The sequence below is a fragment of the Monomorium pharaonis genome, chromosome 8, assembly GCF_013373865.1.
Source record: "Monomorium pharaonis isolate MP-MQ-018 chromosome 8, ASM1337386v2, whole genome shotgun sequence".
Lineage (NCBI taxonomy): Eukaryota > Metazoa > Arthropoda > Insecta > Hymenoptera > Formicidae > Monomorium > Monomorium pharaonis.
The window spans coordinates 20,112,197-20,125,759 of NC_050474.1; the positions used below are offsets into that span (position 1 = coordinate 20,112,197).

At 44.6% G+C, this 13,563-nt stretch overlaps 1 protein-coding gene across 2 annotated transcripts in view; it reads right to left on the bottom strand.

Annotated features, from left to right (window-relative positions):
- The window catches only part of LOC105830530 (AF4/FMR2 family member lilli), a 152,463-nt gene that overhangs the window by 119,008 nt on the left and 19,892 nt on the right, over window positions 1-13,563 (bottom strand). The window contains exon 1 of one of the 2 annotated variants that reach the window (XM_036291591.1): window positions 8,046-12,659. The exons of the other annotated variant lie outside the window; for it this stretch is intronic. The gene's annotated coding sequence lies outside the window, so the exon portion shown is untranslated. Of the gene's footprint in view, window positions 1-8,045; window positions 12,660-13,563 lie in introns of those variants that run through there. 2 annotated transcript variants of the gene reach the window in all.

Sequence of the window (13,563 nt, forward strand, 5' to 3'; positions counted from 1 at the left end):
AACGAGGTTAAAAGTCCATGAAGGAAACTCATCACGAGAGATCGGCGGCGCATCGGCGGCTGCATCGGACCATATTGCACAAACGGTACAGCGCAACCGTCGAGAAGCGACGACGACGACGACGACAACGACGATATACGTGAGGTCTGAAGGAGCAGGAAAGAAGGAGACGAGGCGGGAGAGATGCGAGAGTGAGTTGTCGCGTTTATTTTGAGCCCGGCGCGAAGGCTAAACGGCGGATCGCAAATTCCTGACGATTCGGCGTACGTCTCTCCCCTCGTCTCTCCTTCCTTCCCGATTCTCGCGTCCCGGTTCCCTCCCTTTCCGCTCTGCCACCGTTAAGCTTACGCCGCCGCTATTAATATGTTATGATAAGCGGTGTCGCGCACCGCGCGCTTGTGTGCACAGCTAAGAATGTAATCGTGCGGAGCAAAGTGAGGATGCGCGCGAGAGCGGCAGCGAGATCGTCATTTTACGAAGGCGAATAATCGCTGTTACCGCACTCGCTGCGCGCTGCCGCGCGGCGACGTGTTTATCATCCGATGACGCATTTGAATTCGTGCCGCGGTATAAACCTTAATGTGTACGTCTATGTATATGAGAGAGAGAGAGAGAGAGAGAGAGAGGTAAAGAAAAAGCAATTTTGCGGAATGATGAAAAACATACGCTTAGAAAATAGCCGACTTAATACGCGAATCTATTATTCCATGGCTCCCGCTTTCGAAATTCTGTTTGCTCGACTTTATAGCTTCGTATTACGAATCGCGGCAGAAATATCGACGTAAGTTGTTTACGTCTTGCGGCGCTTAAACTATTGTATTTTTCAGAGAGAAAGAAGGAGAGAAAGAGAGAGAGAGCAAATAAATATTTGCCGTTATCAAATATCGATCTAATTCGTCGCGCGTGCATGCCTCTCCATGACCCTCCATCGCGGAACGAAAAAAAATCTTATCCGAGCCTCGTCCACCGTGTACAAATCCACGTGATTTCGCACGTGTTAATGTATCTTTAGAGTATCGAGGTCGCGCCGGAAACCCGAAATAACCTAAACCCGATTGCGCTCGTGGCAGCGCGACAGTGTCGACACGGGCGTATGACAGAGACTATCGGAAATGGATTCAATCTCTCCTAATGATGTAGACATTACGTGCGATGCATTGCCCACGTTCTCCCTCTCCCTCTCCTTCTCCCTCCCACTTGCGTTATCGGTAGGGGCCGATATTACACGGCGGATTAACGAAATAATCTTCCCGTTGAATCACAATCGACATGACGACGCGGCGGACCCGATGACTCGCCTCCATTGACACTGACACACTGACATCGTTTCGCACGGCGGCAGTAAGACGCGCGACGGCCTTCGAAAGCCACGAGTTTCGTACAGCGTACGCAGCCGCTCCTCGCTAATCTCCTTGAATGCTGCTCCTTATTAAAGCGATTTAAGCCGCCGCTTCGGCGTTTCGCGCGGAATTAAACGCGGCCACGCGGGAGAAGACCGTTTTCCACGAATGCCGGGGGAGGGACGGGGGAATACGTGTCGCTGTTCGCTCGAACACGCGGATTTTCGCGAGAAAAGCCAATTGCGCTCGTTAACCTGGAGATCTTTTATTCGCGGAAGTAACCCAAAACGTTCCCGCGGCTCATAAAACGTTTCTGCGACGCTTTCAACGTACGCGGTGCGATATAATTGCATTTTTGTCGACATATATAATAAATGTCATTATATTCTAGAGTAAAATATTTTTGTAATGTAAGTGATTCGATTGTTAATATCGATTTAATGAAAATAAAAGTAGTCGATCATCGTGAATATTAGAATATGCATTTCGGACTTTAATATTAGTAGGAATGAAAAGTGGTTTTTTCCCCCGCTCGCAGGACGTCACCAATTGGCACTAATAAATTAAATCCTAATCGTAATTTTTCACTGTTAATGGAATTAGTTATTTTAATTGTATCGTAAACTTAACTGTATTATTTAACATTAAATGATACATAAAGTCTCCATTTATTATGAATGAAATACATAATAATAGAAGTAATAGCAGTGAATGTAGCATGTTGTGCGATCGTCCACGGAAACTGACAGACCGTTGTGACTAAGAGAAGGCTTTCGCCTTTAAAAATAGCCCGATGTTGAAATTTCGGCCATCGAGTTCACGGACCAACGGCGGGTTTTTTTTTTCAACTAGGTCGGGATTCCGATTTTCTTTTCTACTGCCGTTTAGCATTGAACGCATCCAGCAACAATGCCAAAGGCAGTCGACCAACGCGTTTCAGTTTCGTATCACCTCGGCATAATTGAAATCCGTACGTTCAGTTATGGCTTACTCATTGTGGGCATAATCGATTACGTAACGCGGACAACAGCAACACGCTCGGTGACGAGCTTGAATACATGTTGTAAATGCTTATTGCTCGCAAAAAAAACGGAGGTCATTTGTCAAAGGAAAAAAAATCATTCTAAACCGGAAATGTGCAAGAATCAAGATCTTTATCACATGTTCAGAAATTTTTAAAAGTTATAAAATTTCGCGAGATTAAATACAAATATAGCGTCACTTTATAAATAAACTAAATGTAAAAAATTGTAGTTTAATTATTGGGTCAATTAGCAAGTACTCTATATTCGAATATAGAGCGTTATTTAAAAATGACCTACAATTCGATAATTGCTTTGCAAGAATTGTAAGATTAAAAAAAAAAGTAGCCGGAAAATTGAATTTACGTCGCAACGGTGGGTCTCGTGTCATCAAAGAACTTGAAACCAATTTCTATAATACTCAAGCTTTTACTTTAATATGGTATCATCTGATAGAGAGAATCAACCGCGGTGCATTAAATAAATGACGCTAATAATAATAATAATAATAATAATAATAATAATAATGAATTGTTCATCAACCGCATACATCAGAAACTCAATCGGGGCCCACTCAATTCATTCTCGTTCATTATCACGACGGACGAGTGATGCACATTATCGGACATTATCAGAGCGCTCTAATGCCGTCGGATATATCATGTCGTTCGTGCCGATTCGCCTCTCAAATGCCGTTTTCAAATCAAATCAAATCCACCTGACACGGCAAGCGGAGTGTGCCTCGTAAGCCGCACAGGAACAAACTCGGTTCGTATTAGCCGTACCACGAAGTCGTAATTTTATTATGAAGTCGAACGCCCCGCGGCAACACTTTGTGCACTCGAGGAGGCCGACTGCGACGACAATACTCAGGGGCTCCTCGCCGAGGGAACTGTCGTCCTCGTCGTCGCGTCTCACCGTCTGGCAACAACTATATTCTTCGGTACTTTTACGACGGCGGGATTTTTCCCGTCTTTCTACCAAACGCTTTTAATGATCATCATAAAAGACTTTCTTCGCGTGGATCCTGAATTTTCTGCGAGACGAGATAGCGCACGCGTCCGTAACGCCGATAAAATTTATCGCCCTCGTTGCATCCCATCCTTCCCCTATCGAGTGTACTAAAGTGTTTTCGCTTATTTCCCTGCATTTCCCTTCCCGAAGACCCGGGACCTGCACTCGTAAATCATTGACGCATTTCAAATGTCCTATGACGGAAATAGCGCTGCAATCTTGAAAAGCATTCCGAGTAATTTTGTCGTGACGAAAAATATATGACAAGTTACGTTGTTATTTAGTTGAATTCAAAGATGAATGATTTTAAATAAAATGCAAAAAATATATAAAACCTTGTGTGTGCTCAACATTTATGTAAACTGCTCTATAAAATTTCTTTATCATCTAGTTTTAAGTACCTGGATTCCCAAAAAGGTATAACTAATACAAAAATCACTATTTCTAATTTTTCCAACTTATTATAGTAATTAAAAAAAATGTTATTCATATCTTTTGATATTAGCTTATTTTTTCTTGCGTTTAAAGTCGAAATACAGAAATAAAATGTGCGTACATATGGCAGTAATAGAGGCGCTTTGCCTGATGTTTTTGACAGAGGCTGATGCGTCTCACTCGGCCATTTTTAAAAGGCACCTACGAGTTCTCGGGATCCTCCTTCCTCCTCTCGATCATCTTCCTTCTCATCTTCTCACTTACGTAACGCGAAGTTAGCGCGACGACATGCGATAGCGAGCAGGAAGAAAAGACGCCAGCAAAAAAAAATGCGTTTATTATTCCTATATAATTAACTACAATTTCTTTGGATCAAACAAAAAAAAATATCTGTCAAGTTTTTACCGTTGATCATTAATTCTTGAATATTTGAAAAGAATTGAGAAATTGTACGGTGATAGAAGCAATACGCATATGCGTGTGTGTGTATACATTTTTCAGATATAAAGTAATCTTTCAACTAAGAATGAATATTGTTATGAGAAAAAATTACATAAAGTATAGAGAGATTCACAAGCATACAAATCGGGTTTTTTTTTTCGTTAAATTAATAACACGGTTATGAAATTAAATTATTTGTTATTTATTTTCTCAAATCGCACAGTTATCGGTAACAAGAGACGACAAATACTCTCGATGCTTCACGTTCCGAGAAAAATAACGTTGGGTTAGTGACGTCAACACTTCGTTCAGTCGGGCATAATTAATTAGATACTATCGACACATCTAAAACTGTAGCCGCGCCTCGGCAAGAAAGAGAAATAAAATTCCATGTCGACCAGCTCTAATCGACACAACGCATTATTATTAATGAAAAATAGAAGATAGCCAATGAAATCGGGTCGTGTACGTGATAGCGTGTATATACCGTATGGCACGACGAGAAAATCCGAGCGAGACAACGTTGGAAGAAGCAAGAAGATGCGGAACAGGATGACGAATTGAGAAGTTTCAAGACCTAGTTTCAAGATCATAAAATTCTGTTAAATGAGAATCATTCCTTCCTCGTCACAGTATTATATATAGAAACGTGGAAAGGTAATGAGAAAAAAAAAAGAATACAATCTACATAAGAATACAATAAAACACATCAATATACGATTCGCTCATTATGACAAATAAATAATTTTAATAAGCTTAATATAACATTTTATACAGCTATCATTTTGTTTTTTAGCTTTCCTTTCACGAAGGATAATAAAATTAAATTTCCCATAAAATTGATGCTTACTTTACCAAGATACTCGATAATGAAGAAAATATAAGAAAAGCATTTCAATAGGATTGTCCCTTGTAAAATTTTACCTGAGAAAAAATCGGCATAGAGGTCAAGTGAAAAACTTGTCGTTCAAATAAAGTCTACAAATGGCTCTATATATTTTGTTCTTCATTATATCATTCTCATCTTTCTTCACAATTAGCCCTTTGACCGCTTCTACAACGTCAACAAAGGCACGCACTTTCCTTATCCGTTATGCTTTGAGAAAAATGCGGCCGAAGCGGAGAAGATTCATCGTCCTTGGACAACGATAAAGTCTCGGGAAAGAAAATCCAGGACACGCGGCCCGTTCGTAAAATAACGAGATTTATTTTATGGACAGAGATGGATCGGCCGTAAAACGTCGCTCGGAACGACCTGTGACGTTTTTCCTGCTTCTTGCAACGCGGTAGCACAAAGTGGCTCCTAACATCCTCAACGTTTTCCTCAAAGCAGCGCAACATCTACATCTCGCGCTGTGTATACGTATATTTTTTTTAACCCACGATTTGCAACTAATAATGCTTAACAAAAAGATAGTAAAAATTCAATATTACGATAAACCTAAGTAAGAGCGTTACGTAGTGACACGTGTACCAAATTATCGTTTTTTAAATCATCGTTGTAAATGAATACTAAACCTAAATTTAAAAAACGATCAATAAAATTACATAACTTTTAATTATTTTTCGTATTATATACTTCTTGTCAATTGTAGCTTATTTTTCTTCCGACAACAATATAGTAATTAATATAATAAGTGTCTTTGTTGTTAAAAGGCCATCTCAAAGGCTCAGCTGAATGGCAAATGACACCGAATGTGACAAAGAATCTTAAGGTGCTCGATGTTTAACGTGTCACTGTTTCGAGCTGTGTCCACTTATTTTCGAAAATGCTTTTCCGTCAGCTGCGAACCATTGTGAAAGAAGAACAAACCATTATTTACTTCCGAGCTGTGGCACAAGGTGGTCTTTTGCATTAAAGGAGAATTTACAGACAGATGTGTAATAGCTATTATACTTTTTCTTAACAGATTTTCCACACTAACCTTGACTCCTTTTTCTTCACAAAGAAATAAAGCACACGGTGTGTGTTACACGAATTTTCAAATGGCTAAACCTTCCACGCGACTTTCGTAACTGCATGGGGCCAGTGTAAATCTGTCCTTAAAACCAAATTAACATCCGGACGACCGAAGCAAGACGTTCGACCGGAGATTTATTCCACCATTCGCATTAAAATGTGAGCGAACGCGCTGGAGCTACAACAGCGTCGCCCCGACGACAAAGTGTTATCGTCCGGTGACGACAGAGCGCCGGCAAGAAAATTGCTTTCTTCTTTCGCCGTACGACGGATTTCCCGCCGGAACGGCGAGCGTACATTGGACACAAACATGATTCACAAAAGCGCAGCTTTGACAACGTTAACGCCGCAGAAGATGAATCACACACGCACGCGCGCGCGCACGAGCCGCATTGTTTCCGGTGCGCCGTTTTGGCAAACCTTTGCCTTTGTCGCGCAAATTAAGCGTCGAATCGAACAATAACGTCGCGGCTGTTTTGCACCGGCTTTTGGATTTTCGAGCGGTAAAATCGAGCGATCGGTCCCAGACGCCGTTACTCGCATATGCAATAAAATGCAACAACCGCACCCGAGGGGTAAACAAGCTTGCAAAATTCCGGGGGGCCGTGAAAAGTTGGAAAAGTTTTGATACAAGCGATACGACACCTGGCGCAGCGCGCCCGTATCCCACGGGGATTATCGGTCACGGATGTAAAGTAACGGAAGGAAGGTGCAGCGGACGATCGCGAAGACGGCTACGTGCGCGATACGCGAGACGCGCGGAGAGGGGACGGAACAATCGCCGCGATAATAATCAATCACGAGCGACGTCATCGTGATGCGCGTCTCACGTCTGTCGGTTAATCCGTCGGTTTTCCATCGGCGCCGAGAAAAATAAGGAGTCGCCAGCTCTCTCTCTCTCTCTCTCTCCCGCCCGATGCAAAGTCCATGATGTCGTTGCACGTGTCGGCGATCGATCGCGGAATCTCGCGGTCCCGCCAGAACCGAAAGCTAATCGCTCGCGCCGGACGACCCTGGACTTTTCGAGCCTCCGGATCGATTATCTCGAGACGCGACATTCGACACGCACTGTGGGACGGCGCTTCCGACGCGGCGGCGGCGGATATCTGCGGATGACGCGCGGATTGTCTCTCCCGTATCGATTTGCATCGCGTAGTCAACGTGAGGAAACGCTCACGGCAAACGTAACGCGATAACGCCGCCCCGATAACGTCGCCCCAATTGAAACGATGTTTTCAAACAGGCGAACGATTGCCTTTTGAAAAGGCACCGCGCCGCTCCTCGATGATCTCGCGTCAGTCCGCGATTACCGAGAAATCGATTGTTACACCAGCTGCGTATCGCTTTCTACAAATAAGCCAGACATTCCCATCGCGCGAGATACGCGCAGGGCTCTCACGTTCTCGATTTCTCGAATGTATCAGCGCGTCATCTCGGAAAAGAACAAATTATTGCGAGAACAAACGGCGTGAAGTTAGCCAAGTGTCAAAAATCGCTGGCCGACGTCAGATAATCTCGCGCGAGTTGTAAGGGAATCCCCATCGAGGGGTAACAAAGCGATATTGATACCGCGTAAGATCGATATCTTTGAACTCGCCGGGCGTTCTTCGACATCTTCCTCGCGACCTTGAGGAGTCCCGCTCGATCCGACAAATCAACGCCATTATCGGCGCGGTAACACGACTCGGTTTTCCGCGCATGCAGCGTTGACTGATTACGCGTCGTTTCGCAATAAAACCGCTGCTACGAGCTACGTAGCACGGTAGGTCGCGCGGGAAGGGAGGAGAAGGGGGGGGGGGGGAGAGGGAGGAGAAGAAGAGAACTCGTGCTCACCGTGCGTTCAGGAGGAACGAGGAGCGATGACGCCGCCTGCTGTCGTCCACGTCGTCGTAGGCGATCTCGACGTCGGGTTATCACCACGATTACCGGGGTAATCACACGGGGCACTCGTCGACGGCGACGGCGAAGGCACTCTCATTCTCTCGCCGAGTTCGCGCGGCGTGACGTAAGCGGCGGCGCGAGGGGAGGAGCGGCTAATCCAAGAAGCGCGCGCTCCTGCTCCCGCTTCGCGCACCGGGAAAAATAGACGGGGGGGAGGGCGGGGAGGGGGGAGGGGGAGGGAGGGATGCAACACTCGCGTTCGGCGACGAGAGAGAACTTTTATTATTTGTCGCGCGGCAACACTCGCGACGATGACATATCCCGACGACGCGATCACGAGTCGGACGGGAAACCCGACGATTGAAAGCGGAGAGAAGCGGAAAGCGGCACTTCGGGGAGAAGAGAAGAGAGGGGAGGAAAGGGGGGGGGGGAGTCCCTGATATCCGCACCGACACACTGCGTGTCTCGCGAGAGAGACTACGCGCGATTATCTCTCCCTCTCTCTTTCTCTCTACGCGATTATTTTTAAGCGGCACACACACATACACATGTACACGTAAGATCTCGACGCACACTCGCGCGAATTGGAAATCGACGGCGGGTTATCGAGATAGCGACGATGTGACTCGCGAACGAGCGAACGAACGAACGAACGAACGAACGAACGAACGTAGCGCGGACGTGGAGCGTTCCGCACCAGACGATGGTCGACGAGAAACTGGCATCTTCCGGTCGAGACGGGGCAGAGGGCGCGGGATGGGAGCGAGATAGACGCGACGCGCGGGCGCGTGTACATGTGGGTGCTCCGTTGTGTATCGGTACGCGAGAGGAGCGAAGCGCGTGTCGGGCGATCCGAGAGAGCGCGCGTGGAGAGGGATGGAGACCGAACGAGGAAGAGCCGAAGAGTGGGAAAGGAAGCGGGACGGGAAGGTGGGACGGAGGGGAAAATCCGCGACACTAGCGACCACCGTCACGGGTACGGCTCCGACTACTACTCTTCGCTCTTTCAACGGAGAAAGAGAGAGAGAGAGAGAGAGAGAGAGAATCACGAGAGCTCGATGCACACGCCGCGAGAGAGCACGAGGAGAGGAGAAAAAAGCGCACGCGCGCGCGCGCGCGCGAGCAAGCGATTTTCGTGTGCGTGCACACGCGGAGAGAAAGAGAACGACGAGCAGTCGGGAAGAGATTGAAACGAGGGAAACCCCCCGCGAAAGGGAGGGAGGGAGGGAGGGGGAGAGAGAGCGAGAGTTATATCGGATCGAGAGATACACACGTACATACAGCGAGGAGGGAGCGAGACGGAGGAGTGGGAGATTATCAAAATGGCCGCGCGCGCAACCTACTCCTCCTGCTCCTCCATCTCCTCCTCCCTCTCTCCCCCGCAACGCCGTCCCCCGCCGCGATTCCTACGCCGCCGCTGTTTCCTCCACCTCCGTCGTCCGAACGCGCCGCGCCGCGCCGCGCCGCGCCGCACCACGCGGATCGCCGCCAGGCGCAATGCCGTCGGTTGTAATGGTAGTGGACTATCGTGACACCGTCTCGCGTACCGCTGGGTGGTAGTGGTGGCTCGTGCTCGATGCGGTGTAATGTATATATAAGTCGGCGAAACGACGGGATGAGGGAGAGCGGGTGAGAGGCAAAACAGAAGCTGTCGCCGTCCGCGCCAGGTCGGAATGAAGGGGAACCCTTTTACGATGTTCGACGAGTCACTCTTTTCGGATTTCGCGACCGAAAGTTTTCGCGAAGGGATAGAGAAGTACGGCGGGCGCGGCTTAGACGACGGTCTAAGCTTAGCGATTCAATAAATCGTCGTCGCTTACGATTGGGAAACACGGTGATAAAAACGCAAAGGCGAAATATTATAAAATAAATTCCGCTAATAAATAATGTACGATTAATATAGGAATGAAGCCCGGTCAAATCTCACGGAGCAAAAAAATTTATATGCACATCGATTTCCGAGAAAAAAAGGGCTTCGTTAATAAATGATCTGCATCAACTTACATTCGCGGCAAAGGTGGTATTTATTTAGCCGGCGTGTGTAAATGATTAAAAGCGGATAAGCTTCACTGTTTTAGCCGTGACGATTAATCGTCGTTTATGAGTAATAAGCGCGGCGGCAATTTGTTTGGGGATACATTGCGCGAAAACGACAAGACACCTGCATTATGCATATACGCGCGTTTCGCGATCCGTAATTACGATAATTAACATATCGCGCGTAATGTAACGAAGAAATAATTCAACGGCGTCGCAACAAAAAAAAATCGGACGCCGCCAATTAATTCGCTCCCTCTGAGGAGAGAGATGGAGAGAGAGAGAGAGAACGAGAGAGAGAGAGAGAGCAAGAGAGACTCTAATTGCACGCGGCTGATTTCGCCATGTATGAGCCTATACCATGCGTGTACATATGTTCGTACATACATGCGCGCGTTGAATACATTACGCGGTTGCAGAAACAAAAAGAAGCCGCTTAGCCGGCGAGATCCTTTAACCCTCGCGTGGGGTCGAGCGGGAGAGCGAGGGTTTCACCCGCAAATGACTCGGATTTAAAATTGCCAATTGCGTTCCCCGCCCCACTGCGTACGATAAAGTGTATAACGTCGCGTTAAAACTCGTTTTCGTACATTGATCTCGTCTGCCCGATTAATTTCCAAACGAGAGAGACTTCGCGGCGAAAACTTAACACGTAGGCGGCGGCTACGGCGTCTATCGGTTTCGGCGGGCGGTTGGCTGCGAAAACCGTCTTGTATGTAATGCACCGGATCGATACACGCGCGGTCCCGCGCCCGGCGAAAATGTAACAATCGCTGTTACATTGTAACACGGCCGGGGATCAGATGACAGGAGCGAAAATGTAGCCTGCAGTCTCCGAAAGTTGTCTAGATTTTCGAACCCGATCTGACATGAAAATAGAAACCTATAGGGATATTCGTTCGTTTCGAAAAATTAGATAAAACAGTCTTTCCACATCCGCTTTAAAATACTCCTCGCGTTCTCTCTTATCGTCATAAAACGAGTAAATAAATCTGTAGTGTTTCACAATCTATAATTGAATCTTTTCCCTTTATGTCTGTAAATAAAAAGGGTCGTCATTTTTAAGACATGCCCAGGAATAACTTTGTTAAATTTCTATAGATAATATTATCGTTGAAAACGTATTTGTGTTTTAGAAAATAAAAATCCTAAATTTAAAATAACATAATACTGAAAATAGCACGAGCGTGTGAACACTTCGGGATAAACTCTTGACCAAATTCGAGTTCATAAAATTGGACCAGAACTCGGACCGATTTGGAAGTCGCGGTGAAATAAAAATGATTCGTCTCTTTTGTGTTGACATTTCGATTCGCAAATTTCTCACGCGTCTAGCCGATCTATTATAAGTCGACACGAAGATTTTAACCGTTCCTTTAATACCCATTATCCCGACCACGATTGTTCGCGAAACCAACGTTGAAAATTCTCCCGCGGAATTTTTTTCCTCTATTTCTATCAACATGTGGTGCATAATAATCGCTTGAGCCACATTTATTCCTGTGCACGGCGATAATTGCTGAATAATGCGATGAGACAGTCGGAAATTTTATCGCGCGATACGCAACAGTTGAAGGAACGCCGATGGCGGTTCAAGGCGATTCGAGTGGAAAACATTCGATCGAAGTAACTCGTCGCTGCCTGATACTATCGGAGCGAGCTCGAAGTCAAACACCATCAAGCCGCCGTCTGTCAATCACCTCGCTAAATTGGCGTGGCCGGGGAAATTTACCGGGTCCCACCGTTCGACTCGGTCTCTCGCACTGACAATCGCAACCGCCAAGTTCGACCAACGAACGGCTGATTCCCTGACCTACACCGCAGAGGGGACGGAAAGAGCGGAAGCGGGAACGGAGGAGGAATTTTAACCGGAGACAGAACCGACAGAACATGTTTGCTTTTGTTCAATGCCAGGTAATACACTTCGTTCTCACTAATCCGCTGGACTGTCGACTATGATTTATGTTATAATACCGTTTTGATTTTTTTTCTGTTCCTTTTTTTGTCCTTTCAGTGTTTCAATCCGAACCCCTGCTTGAAAATATCTTTCGAAAAATTCTTTTAAAGTGAACTCGGAATGCTACTTTTACGTTTATTCTTAAGAAACGTAAAAGAGGACAAAGAAAGGAGAAGAGAAAAATGGATCCAAGATTGTTTGTCTTTTCTCTTTAGCTGCTTCCGTTTACTTTTCCTTGACCGCCATCCGCCGCCCCGTTATTATCTCGAGTAATCGATTATGCCCCGCCGCTGTATCATCTTAACCTTCGCATCGAGGTTCTATCTTTAAGTATAGATGACATTTTATAATTAAATAATTATTGCAAATCACATGCTATCCGCTTCGTTTCGTTACACTAAACTACTACGCCTTCATGAGTAACAAATCCGAAATAAATAACAGCATTAATTACTTTTACTAGTTTATCAATATAGTAAAATACTGCGCAGATCATCAATGTTTCTTAAACTTCTGTCATCATAAATAAACAATTGTCATAATGCATAAGTAGTTAAAAAATTAATGTTTAATTATTTTTCAAATATATTATGCATGTTGTATACAGACACAAAGAGAATAAAATTTAATATTAAATGGGATTATTTATATTCTTATTTACCTTAAGATACCACGACAATTAAACTTTCAAATCTTTTATAGATCGATGGATCCCTTAAATCGTTAGTGGACGTACTTAAATTTTCATAATTTCATTATTTTCTAAATTTAAATTATATCAAATTCATACTTAATTACATAACTACTTGTTCTCCATATTCTTTGTCTCTACATCATTAACAGCATAAAAAATGTGGCAGCGAGAGGAGTCGAGATAAAAGAAAAGGGGGATAAACCGTATTTGTCCTTTCCCTCGAACAGCTCCTGATTTATCGCGCTTGTTATCTATTAAGAAGAAGACGATAAAGCTTCAAATTATCATCTGTCTGTCGCCAAGAAAGAAACAAAGTAGAGCTTCTCTCCTTTTCTAGATAAATGCGTAGCAATGTAGGGAGATAACAGTCTTTATCAGGTACATGTCGTACATACCGGCACCAATGACAAGCGACGAACAAGTTATTTAACGGTAGAATTGATCGTATCGCCTTTTGCAATACGAAAAAATTTACTATAATTTTTTTGCAAAATATAGTGAACTTTTTCGCAAAACTATTTTCAAAACTATTCAGAAAATAATCTACATTTATTTAGACTTCATTAATTAATAATAATTATGTATCTGCTCCTTCTGCAACACACAAAGGTAATATATCACGTGTCTTAAAAGATATACTTCAATTTAATTTAATTAATAAATCAGTTTCTCAAGCACGCGCGCTTTTGTATTTTCTTGATATTACTTAGTTATATATATGAGTAGTAATATAACATAAGAATTCAACACGCGTAAAACAATTACATACAAATGTAACAAAA